Source organism: Microtus oregoni, unplaced genomic scaffold, assembly GCF_018167655.1.
Source record: "Microtus oregoni isolate MIOR12 unplaced genomic scaffold, Mior012 000003F_ref0000135, whole genome shotgun sequence".
In the NCBI taxonomy this organism is placed as follows: domain Eukaryota; kingdom Metazoa; phylum Chordata; class Mammalia; order Rodentia; family Cricetidae; genus Microtus; species Microtus oregoni.
Window position 1 is genome coordinate 7,334,897 of NW_024543062.1, and position 17,448 is coordinate 7,352,344.

Consider the following 17,448-nt stretch of genomic DNA (forward strand, 5'->3'; position numbering starts at 1 on the left):
CTTGTCCCCTAGGGCTCCAGGGGACACAGCGTCCTTAAAAAGGGCCCTCTCAACTGATTGTGCACACTTGTGATCTCAGCTGAGAAAAGAACCCGCTAGAGTTCCCAGCCTGCCACATACCAGGCCAGCCTGGTCTACATAAGGGAGTTCCAGGTCTGCCAGGGTGACTACTGAGACCTTATTTCAAAAATAAGCAATTTGCAATGGGCCATATGCCTTTGATCCCAGCACTCTGGAGGCAAGAGTCAGTAGGATCTCTGCGTTTGAGTCCAGCCTGGGCTACAGAGAAACCCTGTCTCAAAAATGAATGAATGAATGCTCCATCAATAAATAAAAATAAAGGGGGAATGGCTCCATGAATAAAAATATTTGCTAAACGAGCATAAAGAATTCGGATCTCTAGCACCTACATTAAAAACCTGGCGTGTCAGCAACACCAGCTCTGGAGCTTGGAGACAGGAGGATTCTGGGAGCTCTGTGGCAAGCAGTTCAGATGAAACTGCAAACCCCAGGTTCAGTTAGAGACCCTTTCTCTAAAGCTATGGAGAGGCAGTAAAGGAGACCCTGCATGCTGAACTCTGGCCCCATGTGCACGAAGCACACTCCGACTCATGTGCACGAACGCATGAATATAAGTAAATACAATTTTAAAACGCGACAATCATCGTTTTCCACAAGTTTGCCACGCTCTGCTACCGAGTCGTGGGACCCTCGTCTGGGCCTTTGAGAAACTGTCTCTTCCTGTCTCTCTATGAGAAGCTCAGAGGCCCCCGCTGCCTGCCAGAAGGGGGCTCCCCAGGCGCCTCCGGGGCCAGCCTGGAGGAGGGGATTGCATGCCTGGCTGGAGGCCCCTTGTCTGAACAGAGTCAGGATTTATCTCAGTTTGGGGAGGTCCAGGGCTCCGGGCCCTTAAATCCTCATTAGCCCCTTCTAAGAGGCGGCTATGATCTGAGGGACAAGATGTATGGATTCCAAATTGGAAACAGCCCGGTGGGCTGCAGGGTGGGGAGACAGACAGGGAAAGAGGGTTAGGGCTGCTCTCTGGGGAGCCCAGGACAGCAGAGGAGTCCTGCAGACACGGTCACAGGAAAAGGAGGAGGAGGGAAGAAAAAACATTCCAGTCAGGCTCCAGGGAAGAGAGTTGTACAGCGATGGAGCTGGGCCAAGTCTGCGAGTCCAGGCGACCTCCTTGAGGAGACTGGGGCGAGGGCAGGCTAGTGCCGTTCACCACTTGAAGGGCCTGGCTCCGGGGCACACACCCTGGTGGGTCCTGTCTCGCCACACACAGCCACCCCAGGGAAATAGAAGACACCGTGTTTGCTCTACAGACGAGGAAACTGAGGCTCGCAAGTGGTATATGATCCTACCCAAGGTTCCCCCAGAGTACCTGCAAAATTGGGGATCCAACCTGGGTGCCTGGGTCGCTAGGGCTTCGCCACCACTCTGGGGGAAACAGAGTGAATAGCTGGTAAGGTTCGGAAGGCAACCGGCATGGGTGACTTCAGGCTAGAGACGGAAGAACAAACCTGAAGTTTTTCCTAAATATTGGGAAGTGGTGATCTTGCTGAGCAGAAATGTAATTTCAATGGAATATTTAACTATAAGGACATATTTGAGGACTGGGGAGTGTAGCTCAGTACTTCAGCACTAACCTAGCACGCATGAGGGAGAGGAGGGGAAGAGGAGGGAAGACGGAAGGGAAGGAAGGGGAGGAGGGAGCTCCCTAGGTGGATGTGGAAGTGCATCTCTGAGATCCCAGCACTTGAAGAAGCAAAGGGTTGCTGCAAGTGGGAGGCCAGCCTAGACTATGTACCTGCCTGGAAAATAAAAAGAAGATGAGGAGGAGGAGAAAGAAGAAACGGAAAGGAAGGAAAGAGGCAATGAAGAGGAAGAAAGGGAAGAAGGGAGGGAGGAAGGAAAGTAAGGAGGGAGGGAGGAAGGAAAGTAGGGAGGGAGGGAGGAAAGAAGGAAGGGAACAAAGGAGGGTGGGAGGGAGGGAGGAAGGAAGGGAGGGTGGATATTGTGGTGTGAATCTATAATCCCAGAACTAGGGAGGCGAAGACAGGAGGGCTGCCACAGTGTAAGGCAAGCCTGGGCTATGTCTATGTATTAAGATTCTGCCTGAAGAAACAAAAAGACCAAGAGGAGGAGGGAGGGAGAGAAGAAAAGGGAAGGAAGAAATATGGCTGGATGGCCGGATGCAAGAGATTTACAGCTACACTGTTCCTTATTGTCCAAAATTCCTGTGACTGGATATATATTTTAAATAGAAGAAACGTATTCCAACATTTTATGACAATATGGAAGCATCCTGCTGACTTGAACCAACGGCAAAATGGCTGAGTATTGTGCCCTTCCTAAATTCTCCCATTAACCTTTTGTAATGTTTTATCACTTGTCCACCCATCCTGCAAGCCTAAATACATCTTATTTTATTTTTCTAGCAGTGTAACTTGCAGACAGCAGTACACCCTCCCCTAAAGGCTCACAGATGAACGCCTGCAAGCACAGCTTGCCTCTATATGTCGTCCACACCGGCCTCAAACTTGTAAGCCTTGCGTCCATCTGTGGAAGGCTAGGTTTACAGGCATGAGCCACTACGCATGGCTAAACATTTGTTTGCTTGTGTGTTTACATGTATTTATTTGATTCGTATGTGCGTGTGTGTGCACGTGCAAGTGTGCCAAGTGGAAGGGAAGAAAATGGAAAAGAGGTAGGGGAGAGGGAGGAAAAGAAGAGAATGGGAAGGGAGGGGAGGGGCAAATAGACGAGTGGGGGGAAAGGAAACGCACATTTAACCAGACCTTCACAGACTGGATGTAGTTACACACTTTTCTGAAGAAAGTAGAGGGGAAAGTACGGGTTCTAAATCTCCTTCCTCTGAATGCCCCTCCCCCCCTCCGCCGCACACATCCTGCCCTAAAGCCAGACCGTTCCTTCGCTTTTGTTGTTATTGTTCTGTTTTGACTTTGAACCCTGCGCACAGGATCGTTGGCATGGGTCTCTTTGCTTCATACCCAGCGGTTTATGACATAGTCATCACTTCTTAGAGACGGCGAACGCCCGAAAGGACGGCTTGAAAGACAGCTTGTACTTCTCAAAGCGATGAAGACATGTCTGTGGTTCCGCTTTGAAGCGCACCGGGAAGAAAAGAAGAAGGAAGGAAAAAAAAAAAAAGCACTTGCTGTAACATTTAGCACGTGTAAAGGAATTCTGGCTAAATGGGCCACCTGTGCGTCTGGTGATCCGCTTCCAGCGTTTCAATAGTGGCTGAAAGGCGCTCAGCCTCGCTGATAAAACCCAGTGATGCGAGGCTCAGCCCGCTTTGAGCAACCGCCCCGGAGTCTTGCCTGGTGCCCCCCCCCCCCCTCCTAGGATATGTGTTTTGGGAAATCGCCAACCTTTTCACAGATGAATGGATAACGTGGAACAAAGACTGAAAGCAACAAAGCTCTTCACAACCCCTCCCCCTTCCAGCCCGGAACACTTACTGGCCTTGAACTTGCTGTGTCCTAGAAGATGACCTTGAACTTGTAATCCTCCTGCTACCACTTCGCCCACACCTTGTTTACTTCTTGTGTGTACGCAGTCTGGGGCTCGAACTCATGCCCTCATACACACTGGACACGCACTCTAAAATCTAAGTACAGACACAGCCTATGTCCTGCTTTGCTTCGTTTTGAATCAAAGTGTGTGTGTGTTTTTTTTAATTATGTTTATTTGCCAAGTGGTGGTGGCCTTTAATCCCAGTAGAGGCAGGCGGATCTCTGGGAGTTGGAGGCCAACCTGGTCTACAGAGCAAGTTCTAGGACAGACTCCAAAGATACACAGAGAAACCCTGTCTGGGGGGGGGGCAGTTTATTTACATAATGGGGAGGGGATGCATGAGCTACTGTGCTATGTGCCACGATCATCAGAGGACAAACTTTTAGGAGGTGGCTCTCTGCTTCCACCACATGGGCCTAGGGATTGAAGTCAGTTCATCAGACTCGATAGCAAGCGTCTTTACCCACTGAGCCTTCTCCACAGTTCCCGTTAAGTTTTTATGACCATATATCAACTGGCTTTAATCATTTTTTCAATAGCAACAAAATCCAAGAATCTCTCTAGCTGTGCTAGCAATTGAGATATTTACCGTTTTTGTTTGTACTGAGTGTCTCTTCTTGTCGTTACTGTCATTTTTTGTAGTGCTAGACAAGCCCTGTTCCCTTCAGCCACCCTCCAGCTCCTCACTGGGGAGAGTCTAGTAGGTACCATCCTGGAGCTGTTGCCCCAAGTCCTAGCAATTTCATTTTGACTGTGTTAGCTTCTCTAGGCAGGAACAGATTTGTGTGTCAAAATCAGCTCTCCTTTGTATCTCTGTAACTCCTTCCAAATTGCCTTCATTCACAGCTGAAATACACTTGTCATGACTTCTTAATGATAAACACTGTTTTCTAAGAGATACAATGTTTACCTGTGAATTTCAGGTATGTTCTCATTTCCTCAAGCTGTTCAGAATGATCAGATAATAATTGGTAATGACAGCTCCACCAGGAAATCAATATTCTCCCCCAACTGCAAGAATCTCAGAAGCATTTTTGCATCTTTTGTGTTTGGGGGGGGGGGTTTACAGTTTTTCTTTCTTTCTTCCTCCCTCCCTCCCTTCCTTACTTTCTCTTTCCTCCTTCCTCCCTTTCTTTCTTTCCTCCCTCCCTCCCTTCCTTCCTTCCTCTTTCCTCCTTACTTCCTCCTTCCCTCCCTCCTTCGTTCCTGTTCCTCTCTCTTTCTTTCTTTTTCCTTCCAAAACAGAAAGGTCTTGTGCTAGGTAGATAACTATTTTTAGTTATGTGAAAGTGCACTTGAGTGCAGGTACCTGAGGAGGCCAGAAGAGGGCGTCAGGTTTTCTGGAAAGGAAGTTTCAGATGTTTGTCAGCTGCTGGAAGTCAGGGGTGGGGATCCAAACCTGGCTTTTTTACAAGAGCACTCAACTGATGAGTCACCAGTCCAATCTGTGGCTGGTTTTTTAAAGAACAATGTGGGTTCAGATGGAGGGGAGCAGGCTTTTTCACACTTTTGACCCCTGCAAGTCTAACACCAAGATGCCTCAACATTTGCAGATGTATTGGGGTCTTTGTTTTGTTTTGTTTGTTTGCCTTATTTTTATTTTTAATTATGTGGATATGTGCACACAAGCACAGGTACTGGCAGAAGCCAGAAGAAGGCATCATATCCCCTGGACCTGGAGCAGTTGTAAGCTGCCCAATGTGAGTGCCGGCTACTGCACTATGGTCCTCTTGAAGAAGAGTGCATACTCTTAACCACTGAGCCATCGCTCCAGCTCCTGCTTGCAGAGGTGTTCTAAATTCCTTATACATTAAAAGTAAATTTTAGGGCTGTGCTGCTGAGCCCCTCACTGGGGGAGTTTAAGCAAGAGCTGGATCACTGAGCCATAATCTCAACTATTCTTTTTTTTAATATTTATTTATTTATTTATTATGTATACAATAGTCTATCTGTATGTATGTCTGCAGGTCAGAAGAGGGCACCAGACCTCATTACAGATGGTTGTGAGCCATCATGTGGTTGCTGGGGATTGAACTCATGACCTTTGGAAGAGCAGGCAATGCTCTTAACCACTGAGCCATCTCTCCAGCCCCCCTAATCTCAATTATTCTTAACTTTTTACTTTTTCTTATTTATTTATTGGGAGGGAGTGTGCCCTGCGGGGTTGTCTAGCAGTCAGAGGGCAGCTTTCAAAAATCAGTTCTCTCCTTCTATCATGTTGGTCAGGAGGATGCCAGACCTGGAAGTGGGCACCTTTCTCTACCGACTCATCCCACAAGGCCTGTGTTTCCCATTCAGCTGAGGATGTGATCTCCCTGTATCATTCTGGCAAGCCTTGAACCTTCCACCCTTCAGCTTGAGCAGTGGCTTCAGGTTCACGCTTGTAGACACTGATCTGATGCATCCATTTTAACTAGTACACATACTTAACCACCTCCCTGATTATATTCTAAAACTTTCCCTACCTGAATTTTAGAAAAAAAAAATTGTTCCCACCCCCACCACTGGGTTTCTCTATATAACAGCACTGACTATCCTGAACTCTGTAGACCAGGCTGGCCTCGAACTCACAGAGATTGACCTGCCTCTGCTTCCTGAGCGCTTGGGCTAAAAGCATGTGCCACCACCACCCGGCAGAAATTTTCTTTATTTATTTAGTGGAGACAGGCTCTTGTGGAGGTGAGAAGGCGACTTTGGGGAACGGTTCTCTGCTTCCATCACGTGAGTTGCAGAATCTAATCCAGGTCAGCAGAAGGGTCTCTACCTGACGAACCATCACATTAACCCCTGTACATTTCTCTTAAGATGGGTTCTGTATGGCGCTCGGATTGGCCTCAATCTCACTGTCCTCCTGCCTCAGCCTCCTGGGTGCTAAGATTACAGTCAGGAGCCATCACCACTTGGCTACTGAGTTCTAGAACTTTTTTTTTTTATTGTGTCTCTGTTTCTTTCTGTTTTCGTTTTTATTTTCCTGAGACAAGGTCTTCCTATTTATCTCAAGCTGGCCTCCAAATCACCACGTTCCTCCTCAGTCCCCTAGTGTTGCCCTACCATTCTGTTAAAATTCTAGAAATTTCTAGTCCCTCCCAAAGTACTGTTGGTGTCTCCTCATCCCCAGGTAACTACTCAGAGACTTCACATCTCAACTTTTTGCTGCTCAGGGTCTCTTTGCTAGGGTGCCAGCATACCCGTGACCCTGGGACAAGGGGTATGAGCTTGCTAGCAGACGCTCAGTTCCTGGGGAAGTAGGGACTGCATCTTGATCTGAGAGTGCAATTGCTGATGGCCAAGAAGCCCTGGGGAGGGAACCAGCATCGCTGCTTGTCAGTCTCCACAACATCCCTGTTGATTGTGCATTGTCACCCAGATGCATAATTGTCTATTTTGAGCTCGATCACCAGTTGTTTCCATAGATACCTGATCATAATGACTAATTAAACGAAAAGGTTTCTATTTTATCTCTCCAATATATTAAAAAAGCCCCACCTTTTTATTCAGTTCAAATGTTCTTCCTTTTTTTTTTTACATGTTAATTGTCTTTTATAGCTGGGAGAAAGATTTCACAAAAAGAAATCAGATTTCTTTTTTATTATGTTTTATTAATTATTGGGGGAGCGTGTATGTGGAGGTTAGAGGGCAACTCACAGGAGTTGGTTCCTTCTTTCTGCTACGTGGGTCCTAGGGATGGAACTCTGGTCATCAGGTTTGGCAGGGGTGGGCGAGCACCTTTGCCTGCTAAGACATCTTGCTGACCTGGTTTCTTCTTTATAACGGTGTTTTCAAGGTTTATTCCCAAGCATAATAAGGTATAACCATCTCCTACTATCTCCTTTCTGAGAGTTCATGTATTGAGTCATCAAATGGGCCTGACAGGCCAAAGAACAGTGGAGAACACTTAGTCTAGTGTGTTTGGTTTTCTTAAGATTTATTTTTAATTATATGTATGCATGTGTATCTGTGTGTGTGTGTGTGTGTGTGTGTGTGTGTGTGTTTGTGTGCACCTGCTTGTGGAGACCACAAGAGGGAGTCAGATGCTTGGGCGCTTGGGAGCCACCTGATGGGGAGGATCCAGAGTTCAAGGCCTACCTGGGCTACAGAATGAGCCTCTTGGGCAACTTAACAAGACTCTGTCTCAAATGAAAAAGTACAAAAAGGGGGCTGGAGAGATGGCTCAGAGGTTAAGAGCATTGCCTGCTCTTCCAAATGTCCTGAGTTCAATTCCCAGCAACCACATGGTGGCTCACAACCATCTGTAATAGGGTCTGGTGCCCTCTTCTGGTGTGCAGACATACACACAGACAGAATATTGTATACATAATAAATAAATAAATAAATATTTTTTTTAAAAAAAAGTATGAAAAGAGTTGAGGACGTGGTTCAGTGGTAGGGTGCTTGTCTAGCCTGTGAAGCCCTGGGGTCCACCTCTTCCACTCTGAGTAGAGAATATGCCCCAAGCAGTGTGGCACATACCTGTAGTCGCAGCTACAAAAGAGGCTGAGGTAACAAGATCACTTAAACACAGAAGGTCAGAGTCAGTCTGGGCAACAGATAAGATTCTCAAAGAAACAATCTAGGGCTGGAGAGATGGCTCAGTGATTAAGAACACTGACTGTTCTTCCAGAGGACCCAGGTCAATTCCCAGCACCCACATGGCAGCTCACAACTGTCTATAATTCTAGTTCCAGGGCGCCCGACACCCATAGCAAAACACAAATGCACATAAAATAAATAATTTAAAAAAGAAAGAAAGAAAGAAAGAAAGAAAGAAAGAAAGAATCTAGCTAACAGGGTGCCTGAAATGGTTCAAACCAATAAATGAGCTTACTGTCACAGATGATGGCCTGAGTTTGATCCCTGACTCACATGATGGAAGGAGAGAACCTGCTACAAGATGTCCTCTGACCCCCACGCAGGTGCTGTGGCATGTATGCAGCCACATACACACGTGTGCCCTTGCACACCCCCCTGCACAAACCAACAACATAAAACACCCATAGCAGCAGCAGCAGCAGCAGCCAACATATAAGACAGGGGATTGGCTACACAGACGTGATAGGCAGTTCATGCCTCGCCTTATACAGCAGTGGAAGAGAAATGGGAGCGACTCCATCAGCACCGTGTCTGGGTTGACAAACGTGTCACCTGCTCACCCAGCTAAGCCGCCCATCCCTGCTGACGTCGTGTGCATTTGCATTGTGAATAAGACAAATGTCTTCCTTGTCACTAATGATCATATATGTTGGTCGCAGTCAACTTTCTGAGTGACTGCGATTATTGGAAAAACATGTGAAAATCGAAGTCTGAATGCAGAGCTAGCAAGATGACTCGGTGGTTAAAGCACGTGCTGCCCTTGCAGAGAGCCCAGGTCCAGTCTCCAGCACCCACGTCAGCTGGTATACATCTGTCTCCAGCCCCAGGAGATCCACTACCCTTTGGCTTCCGTGGGCACCTGCACACATGTGGTGCACATAAATTCACAAGGATACACACAGACACATAAAATCAACCAATCAATAAATCTTAAGAGCAAAGTCTGCATTCAGATTTCCACAAGGCAGATCTAAAATTACGTGTGTGGAGACTGGGTATGGAGTGCACGCCTTTAATCCCAGCACTCCAGAAGCAGAGGCGAGCAGATTGCTGTGAGTCCAGACTGCCAAGGGTACACAGTAAGACCCCCAAGTCTAACTAAATAAATGTGTGTGACAGCAGGGTTGTAAGAATTTTGAGTTACCGAAAAATCTGCCCCTCATGGTATTGATCTCATACTGAGAAAAAAGCATGTGGGGGAGGGAATTTTTCATTTTTAAATTACATTTATTTGGGGCTCAATGATTAAGAGTGTTTACTTCTCCATCGGAGGACCTGAGTTCAGATCCTAGCACCACAATGAGCAGCTCACAAATGCCTGTAACTCCAGCTCCAAGGGATCCGACCCCCACTTCTGGACTCTTAAGGCACACAAACACACACAATTTTTTTGTTATTGTTTTAGATTGCATTCATTTCTGTGTTTGTCTGTTTATTGTGTGAGTTCTCGCGTATACATGCCACGACACACATGTGGAGGTCGGAGAATAGCTTGAACGAAGGAGCCAGTTCTCTCTTCCCACTATGTGGGCTCCTGGGATTGAACTCAGGTCAGACTTGGTGGTAGTGACTTTACCCATCGAACCATCTCACTGGCCCAGGTCCTTTTTCTTTTGAGACAGAGTCTCAAACTGTACTTGTTTTGTGGTCCACAGTAGTCTCACACTCCTAGCAATCCTCCTGTCTCAGCTTTCCAAGAGTTGAGATTATTGGCAGGAGCCATTATGACTGGATAGGAAGGCTCATTTCTTTTGAGGCTGAGGGGACAATCCAAGACCTTGTGCAACACTAAGCAACTGGGCTATACCCTGTAGCTCCCCAAAAGTATCATTTACTTATTTCTTTTTTTTTTTTTTTTTTTTTGGTTTTTCGAGACAGGGTTTCTCTGTGGTTTTGGAGCGTGTCCTGTAACTAGCTCTTGTAGACCAGGCTGGTCTCGAACTCACAGAGATCCGCCTGCCTCTGCCTCCCTAGTGCTGGGATTAAAGGCGTGCGCCACCACCGCCTGGCTTTATTTAATTAATTAATTATTTATTTATTTTGCATTTACTTATTTCTTGCTCTTCATTTTGTGTGTGTGTGTGTGTGTGTGTGTGTGTGTGTGTGTGTGGTTGGGTGGGTGAGAGCTATGACCACACCCACTTGGGGAAGTCAGAGGACAAGCTTTAAGAGTTGCCCCTCTCCTCCACCGTGCAGGTCCTGGAACTCAGATGGTCAGGTGTGGTGTGGCAGCCGGCCTGCTTGCTGAGCCATCTCACCAGCTCTGCTCCTCATTTCTTAACGATGGAGCAAAACAGAGAGCTTCCAGGTATAAAGTATTTCTTATCACTACTAATTAATCTGCAAGCCTGGAGGTGTCACTCAGTGGGTAGAGCACTTGCCTGATACACACAAAGTGCCTTCCCCGTCACTGAATAAATCAGGCATGGTGATTCATGCCTGTATTCCCAGCACTCCTGAGGGTCAGGCAGAAGGATAGGAAATCCAAGGTCATACTTGGTCACAAGGCTAGCCTAGGCTACAAGAAACCCTGTTCCCAATACTATTGAATTTGCACTTAAATGTTGCTGATGTAGACCTAGAAAATAGTGTGATGCCGACATAATATACCTACTTTGAAATTCATAGTGAATAAGCTAAATTTGATTGATTGTGTTAGAGATTTAACCCAGGACCTTTTGGGGGGGGGGACTAGAGATAGTTCATTAGATAAGAGCACTTCCGTTGCAAACATTAAGACCTGAATCCAGTCTTTAGAACCAACAGAGAAAAAGAGGGGAAGAAGCCAGATAGCATCCACCTCTAATCCTAGGTCAGGGGAGGGGAACACATGAGAATCTCTGGCAATATCTAGACAGATTGCTGGGTCTCAGGCCACCTCCAAAGAATAAGGTAGAGAATGATAGAAGACATCCAGCATTGACCTCTGGCCCCTACATGCATGCATGCCCACACGTGTACGTGAACACAAGAACACACATGCAAAGATCTCATTCAGGACTGGAGGATGTAGCTCAGTAGGAGGGCTCTTGCCTAGCGTGCACGCAAAAGACCCAGAACTCAAACCACCACCACCAGCAGCCAAGCAAAGACACCCATGGACCATAAAGAGGAGGGGTCAATGGTCCCCCTAGCTTCAGAAGGGCTCCATGGCTTGAGGCCTCCCTAGGGCAAGTCGTAACTTGCTAGCACGCCTTGCTCAGCCAGTTTGATTTCCAGGAACAGCAGCTCAGCCCCCTGAACACCCACACCATGAGAAGCCTTCCAGGTATCAGTCCAAGCAAGCCAGGTGCCTCAATCCAGGAGCTAGGGGGAGCTTGGCTTCCACCATCCAGGCTGACTTTCTGGGATGGCTCCTGAGCAGCAGGTAGCAGGGAACCACCTTTGCCTCTCTGCTGTTTCCACCCAACCTGTTTTCAGCCTCAGTGGAAGCTACTTCTGTACCCCCCAACTACTAACTGTACACTGGTGGATGTCTTCAAAGTTCTTATAGCCCGCCCAGCGGGCTCAGGCCACCTTCCATTTCACAAAGAAAACGGAATCCAGAGAGGGAGAGAAAATTGCCTTTGACACACAGCAGTCTGCTAGCAGAGGCAGCCTGACACCCATCTTTCCTTTTCATGGTTTTTTTTTTTTTTTTTTTTTTTGGTTTTTCGAGACAGGGTTTCTCTGTGGTTTTGGAGCCTGTCCTGGAACTAGCTCTTGTAGACCAGGCTGGTCTCGAACTCCCAGAAATCCGCCTGCCTCTGCCTCCCGAGTGCTGGGATTAAAGGCGTGCGCCACCACGGCCCGGCTCCTTTTCATGGTTTAAGTCTGTGTGTACTGACACAGGTACAGGACCTTTGCACCTGCTGTTTCTCCCATGTAGACCATCATCTGCTAATGTCTTATTTTCTCAGTAGAGGCATCAGGCTTGCTGGCAAGTGTCTTTACCCACTGAGCTATCTTGCTAGTGCTCACCAGCTCATAATCCTAGTACCCAGAAGGCTGAAGCCAGAGGATTGATTGCTCCCCCTGCTTCTTCCTCCAGACTGCTGGGTTTACAGGTTACATACAGTACTGGGTTTGGGTCACATGATGCCAGAGAAGGGAACCCATAGTTTTATGTATGCTGGGTGAACCGCTGACCAACTGAGTTCCACCCCTGCCCTAACTGGCTCCTTTTAATAACTGCCTTTAGAACAACAGGTAGGTCTTTCCCACCTCCCAGGTATAACCAGCAAGCGCTTCAACAATTCTGTCTCTTTAAATATTTAAGCCTCCCAACCACCCACTGAGGCAGACACAATTAGCACTCTGAACCCTAACAGCCTCTAGTTTAGAGAGGTTAAGTAACTTCCCCTCAGGCCACACAGCTAATCACGAAGAGAACACAGGCATTCAAAGCCCCAGCGTCCTCGAGGCCTGGAGTTCTGCAGCCTAAGTGGCCACCTGACTTAAAGAGGAAGTGCCCCGCCACACTTTGGCAGCTCGCGGTAAAGTCCTCTGATCCGGACAAGCTTCGGGAGTCTGTTTTCTTGGAATGCACTTGGACCGGTCAGACAACTTTCCCTCTCTTTGGTCCCTTCTTTTAAAATTCCTACCCAGAAGAGTGACAGCCCACAGACCTCGGCAAGAGGCAGGGATGTCAAGCCGAGGCTTCTGATAGCCTTAGTCTGGTTGGGTGAGTCTCAGGGGCTGGGGGACCAAGTTACTATTCCAGAACCTTTATGCCAGACTGGCTCTGGGCTTCAGGGACCCACTCAAGACTTGGGTTCTGATGTTCAAGAGCAAGTCCTCCAGCACCATGACAGGTGTGCTCTCAGTCTCCACCTGCAGCAATTTTTACAGACAGTTGCTATTCACGGCAGCCCACAGGGCCAAGTATTGTGTGTGTGTGTGTGTCTGTGTGTGTGTGGGGGGGAGTGGATGTATGTGTGTGTGTCCGTGTGTCTGTGTGTGGGGTGGATGTGTGTGTCTGTATGTGGGGGTGGATGTGTGTGTGTGTCTGTGTGTGGGGGTGGATGTGTGTCTGCATGTGTGTGTGGCTGAGTCTGTGTGTGTGTATGTCTGTGTGTGTGTATGTCTGTGTGTGGAGGTGGATGTGTGTCTATATGTGTCTGTGTGTGAATGTATGTGTATGTCTGTGTATAGGTGTGTGTGTGTTTATGTGTAGGTGTGTAGGGTAAGGATATGTGAGTGCAGGTGCCCACAGAGGCCAAAGGTATCAGATCCCCTGGGAGTTAAAGTTGTAGGTAATTGTGGCTTGCCCAGCATGGTGCTGGAAACTGAACTCAGGCTCACTGAAAGAGCAGACTGCGCTTTTGGCTGCTGAACCATCTCTCCAGCCCATTTCATTGTCACTGTCATTGTCATCGCTATTGTTCATTGAAGCTGCAGCTTGTAGTTAGGCTAGACTGACAGACCAGGGAGGTCCAGGATCTTCCTGCCTTCAGCTCCCCAGTGCTGGGCTGGCACAGTTGCACCTGGCTTTATTTATGTTCCTACATTGCTGGGCCTAGTGGTGCCTGTCTGTAATCCCAAGTCAGAAAACTGAAGTAGGATACAGTCAGGGCCAGCTCAGACAACTTAGTGAAATCCTATATCAAAATAAAAAAGTTAAAAACTGGGGTGGGACAGGCAATGGGGGCACACACCTTTAATCTCAGCACTTGGGAGGCAGAGACAGGTGGGATCTCTGTGAGTTCCAGGCCAGCCTGGTCTACAGAAAGAGTTGCAAAACAGCAAAGGTTACACAGAGAAACCCCATCTGGATAACTTCTCTTCCTCTCCCCTCTCTTCCCCCCCAAAAAACCTGGATGGGTAGGATGGCTCAGTGCATAAAAGTCTCTGCTGTCAGGCCTAGCGACCTGAGCTTCATAGGGACTCACACGGTAGGGTAGAACTAACTTCTGCAAGCTGTCCTCTGACATGAGTGAGAGCCACAGCATTGCATGTGAACACACCTACATCTACCACCCTCCCCACACACAATACATAAATGCATGCAATTAAAAATATTTAAGTACAAAGAAGACAGGGATATAACTTAGTGGTAAAGCAGCTACCTAGACTCCCAAGTAAGGGGCTAAGGATGGTAAAGCACCTGCCTAGAATCCCCCAGTGAGGGGCTGGGGTGTGGCTCAGTGGGAGAGCAGCTGCCTAGAATCCCCCAGTGAGGGGCTGGGGTGTGGCTCAGTGGTAGAGCTCCTGCCTAGAATCCCCCAGTGAGGGGCTGGGGTGTGGCTCAGTGGGAGAGCCCCTGCCTAGAATCCCCCAGTGAGGGGCTGGGGTGTGGCTCAGTGGTAGAGCACCTGCCTAGAATCCCCCAGTGAGGGGCTGTGGTGTGGCTCAGTGGTAGAGCACCTGCTTAGAATCATCCAATAAGGACCTGGGGTGGGTGTGACTCAGTAATAGAACAATTACCTATGGTGTGCAAGGCTCATAAGTTCAAGCTCCAAAACTGAAAAAACAAATCAATTAAGTAGTCAAATGTGGCCTGGGTTTGATGCATGTTCCGGATTAGATTGATAGCAGTAAGGAGGGTTAATGTGAATGACAGAGCTTATCAATTGATTGTGGTTTGGGATGGGATATAGATGTTAGCAGGAGGGGACCAAGCCACTATTACTCAGGGAGACATCATGGAGAGGTAGTCAGAGCAGGGTTTGACTTGTCTGGCAGGGTGAGAGGCTCAAACTTGATCTAGGCATCTCTTCGAGTTCCCCCGCCTCCCTGACAGAGGGATCCAGAGGGCATCTCAGACCTCCCCTGGTGCCTAGGGCTTGGATGGGGGTATGCCATGGCGGAGGGGGGATGGATGACTCGGGAATACTGCTTGTTCCCAGAGAGTATACAAAGGACCTCTAGGACTCATGCAATCCTTGCATAGTAAGAAACTAGGCCTGGCAACCTGGAAAATACCAGATTTAGGTGGACACTGGCTATGTCGGGGGCCTCTGCCAAGAAACAGAGCTGGTGGCCCACCCTCCTGGGTGCTGGCTGTTCTCATCTGTGAAATGGGAATGACGATACTTACCTACCTCATCGCCCAGTTATGGGAATTAATTAATGTTTATAAAGGCCGTGGAGCACCGCAGATGAAAGGCTATGCAGAAGTACAAAGTGTTATTACGGTAATTACATGACACCATTATAGCTTGGGCCAAGGGCTTTCTGCAGCTTCGCTTATTACTGAGAATGGGCGATGGGAGGCAGATAAACCTAATCTCTCCCAACCATCATTCAAAACTCCAAGCCCATCTCCATCTCCATTCTGGAAGATTCTATCAGCTTGGAAGACGTGATACAAGTGTCTCCAGCCCCAGGATCTCCCACAGGGGTGGGTAAGGAAAATGATGAGAAAGATTCACTTCTGATCTCTGTAGTTTTGGTTGCTGTTTATTTGTTGTTGTTGTTTTGGTGGGTGGGTGTATGGTTTGCTTTTAGAAAGAGGGTCTCATGTAGCCCAGTCTAGCCTCAAACTTGAACCCCCTACGATAGCCAAGGATAGCCTTGAACTCTTGACCCTCCTGTCTCCACCTCCCACTTTCTGGGTCTACAGGCCTGTACTCCCACTCCTGGTTCATCTGAGGATAGAACCCAGGGCTTCCTGTATGCTAAGCAAGCACTCTGCCCACAGAGCTGCATCCCCAGCCTGATCCCTTCCCCAAGGCTGCAGTTCTAAGGGTACCTGCAACTTTATTCACACGTCAATCAAGCCCTTCTATATTTGTAGATAGTGGGGTGGAAGCTTTCAGTTGTTTCAGCGATGATGCCCATGGGGTCTCTAGACCCCCAAACAGGAGTGTGCTGGGCCGCTGTGGCAAGCTTCCCTGGTCTACGGCACCTCCGACAATCCTGGCACTTATTCCTCTATACATATTTCACAACAGCCTGATCTGACTGGGTAGGCGAAAGGTAGATCAGAAAGAAATATAATTACCTTTTTACAAGCTTATGACACGGCTCTCGCCTGCTCGCCTGCCAGCTTGTCCAGTCACTCACAAATGATGATATACATACTATAAATTATATCATTATCAAGCTGTAATTACAGGCAATGTATATGCCAACCCCCCTGAAGGAGATCGAGGCTCCAAGATTACGTCCCCTCTTGCCCCTCAGTCCCTTGGGAAAGAAGGTCTATTGCGAGAGGGGAGGTTACTGATTTCCAAATATCACAGACGCTTGCTTAAAACAACAGAGACACCCCCTTCTATCCTCTTGTATACACACCTCCAGGCTCCCCCAGGGTAGATCGGTGCGCCCCACGGCACCCACAAAGCCTGAGATATTGGCAAGAACAAATTTGAACAAGTGAGGGCAAAAATCGACAAGCGAGACTGACAGCAGAGCCACACTGGGTCTCAGAGCCCCAGAAGGGGCTTCTAGAAGTACAACAGGGTACCAGAGCCAGGCATGGTTGGAAGTTGTCGCCCTTCTTGTGTGTGTGTGTACGTGTGTGTGTATCTGTGTGCGTGCTCCCAAAGATGCCCTCATGTCCTAAAAGCCATTCCTCAGGTGCCGCTGCAATGCAGGGTCATCCAAATCTTGCATCCTCTTGCAGGGTTGCTCTTGGGCTGGCCCTGGATGAGACAGAATGTTGAACTTCCAGGTCCCTGTGTTCAAATTCAGTTGCTTCTGAACCCTCTTGGGCACGGGATGAGGGCTTGGTTCCTCCCTTCCTTATGTGGGCTTCTCTGGCTTAGGAGACCAGAGTTTCAAGGAGAAGCCTCTTTCTCTGGAGCTCAGGGAGAACAGCACAGGACTCCTGACCGTAACTTTAGATCTGTGTATGAGGCTTTAGAGCAATGGGCGAAGACTTGGAGCTAGACAATGACAAGTGGCAGGACTGGTTAGAAAATGAAGGTGCAGGACAGGGAGGGATCACTAGGAACTTCTCAGGTAGGTGAGAGGAAGATACTCGCCCAGACAAGGTATGAGGAGAACTGAGAATGTACTCAGTGGGTAGAGCACTTGCCTAGCCTGCAAAACCCCTGAGTTTGATCCCCAGCATGGCCCCCGACTGGGCATGGTGATACATATCTGTAATCTCAGCACTCTGGAGGCGGAGGCAGGAGGATTAGGAGTTCCAGGACACCATTGGCTACATAATGAGTTTAAGATCAGTCTAACCTACAGAAACTGGTATCTCAAAAATCAGGGAGGGGCAGGAGGATTGAATGGTTTTGGGTGTGAGACTGTTGGGAACTCTGTCACCTGGGAAGCCTTCCAGCTGAGGACTTTTGGGAGCACTTGAGATTAGGAGGGCCAGCTTTCATCCCATCCCCTAACTCACTTTTCCTCTTACAACCCTGCACTCATCCAACC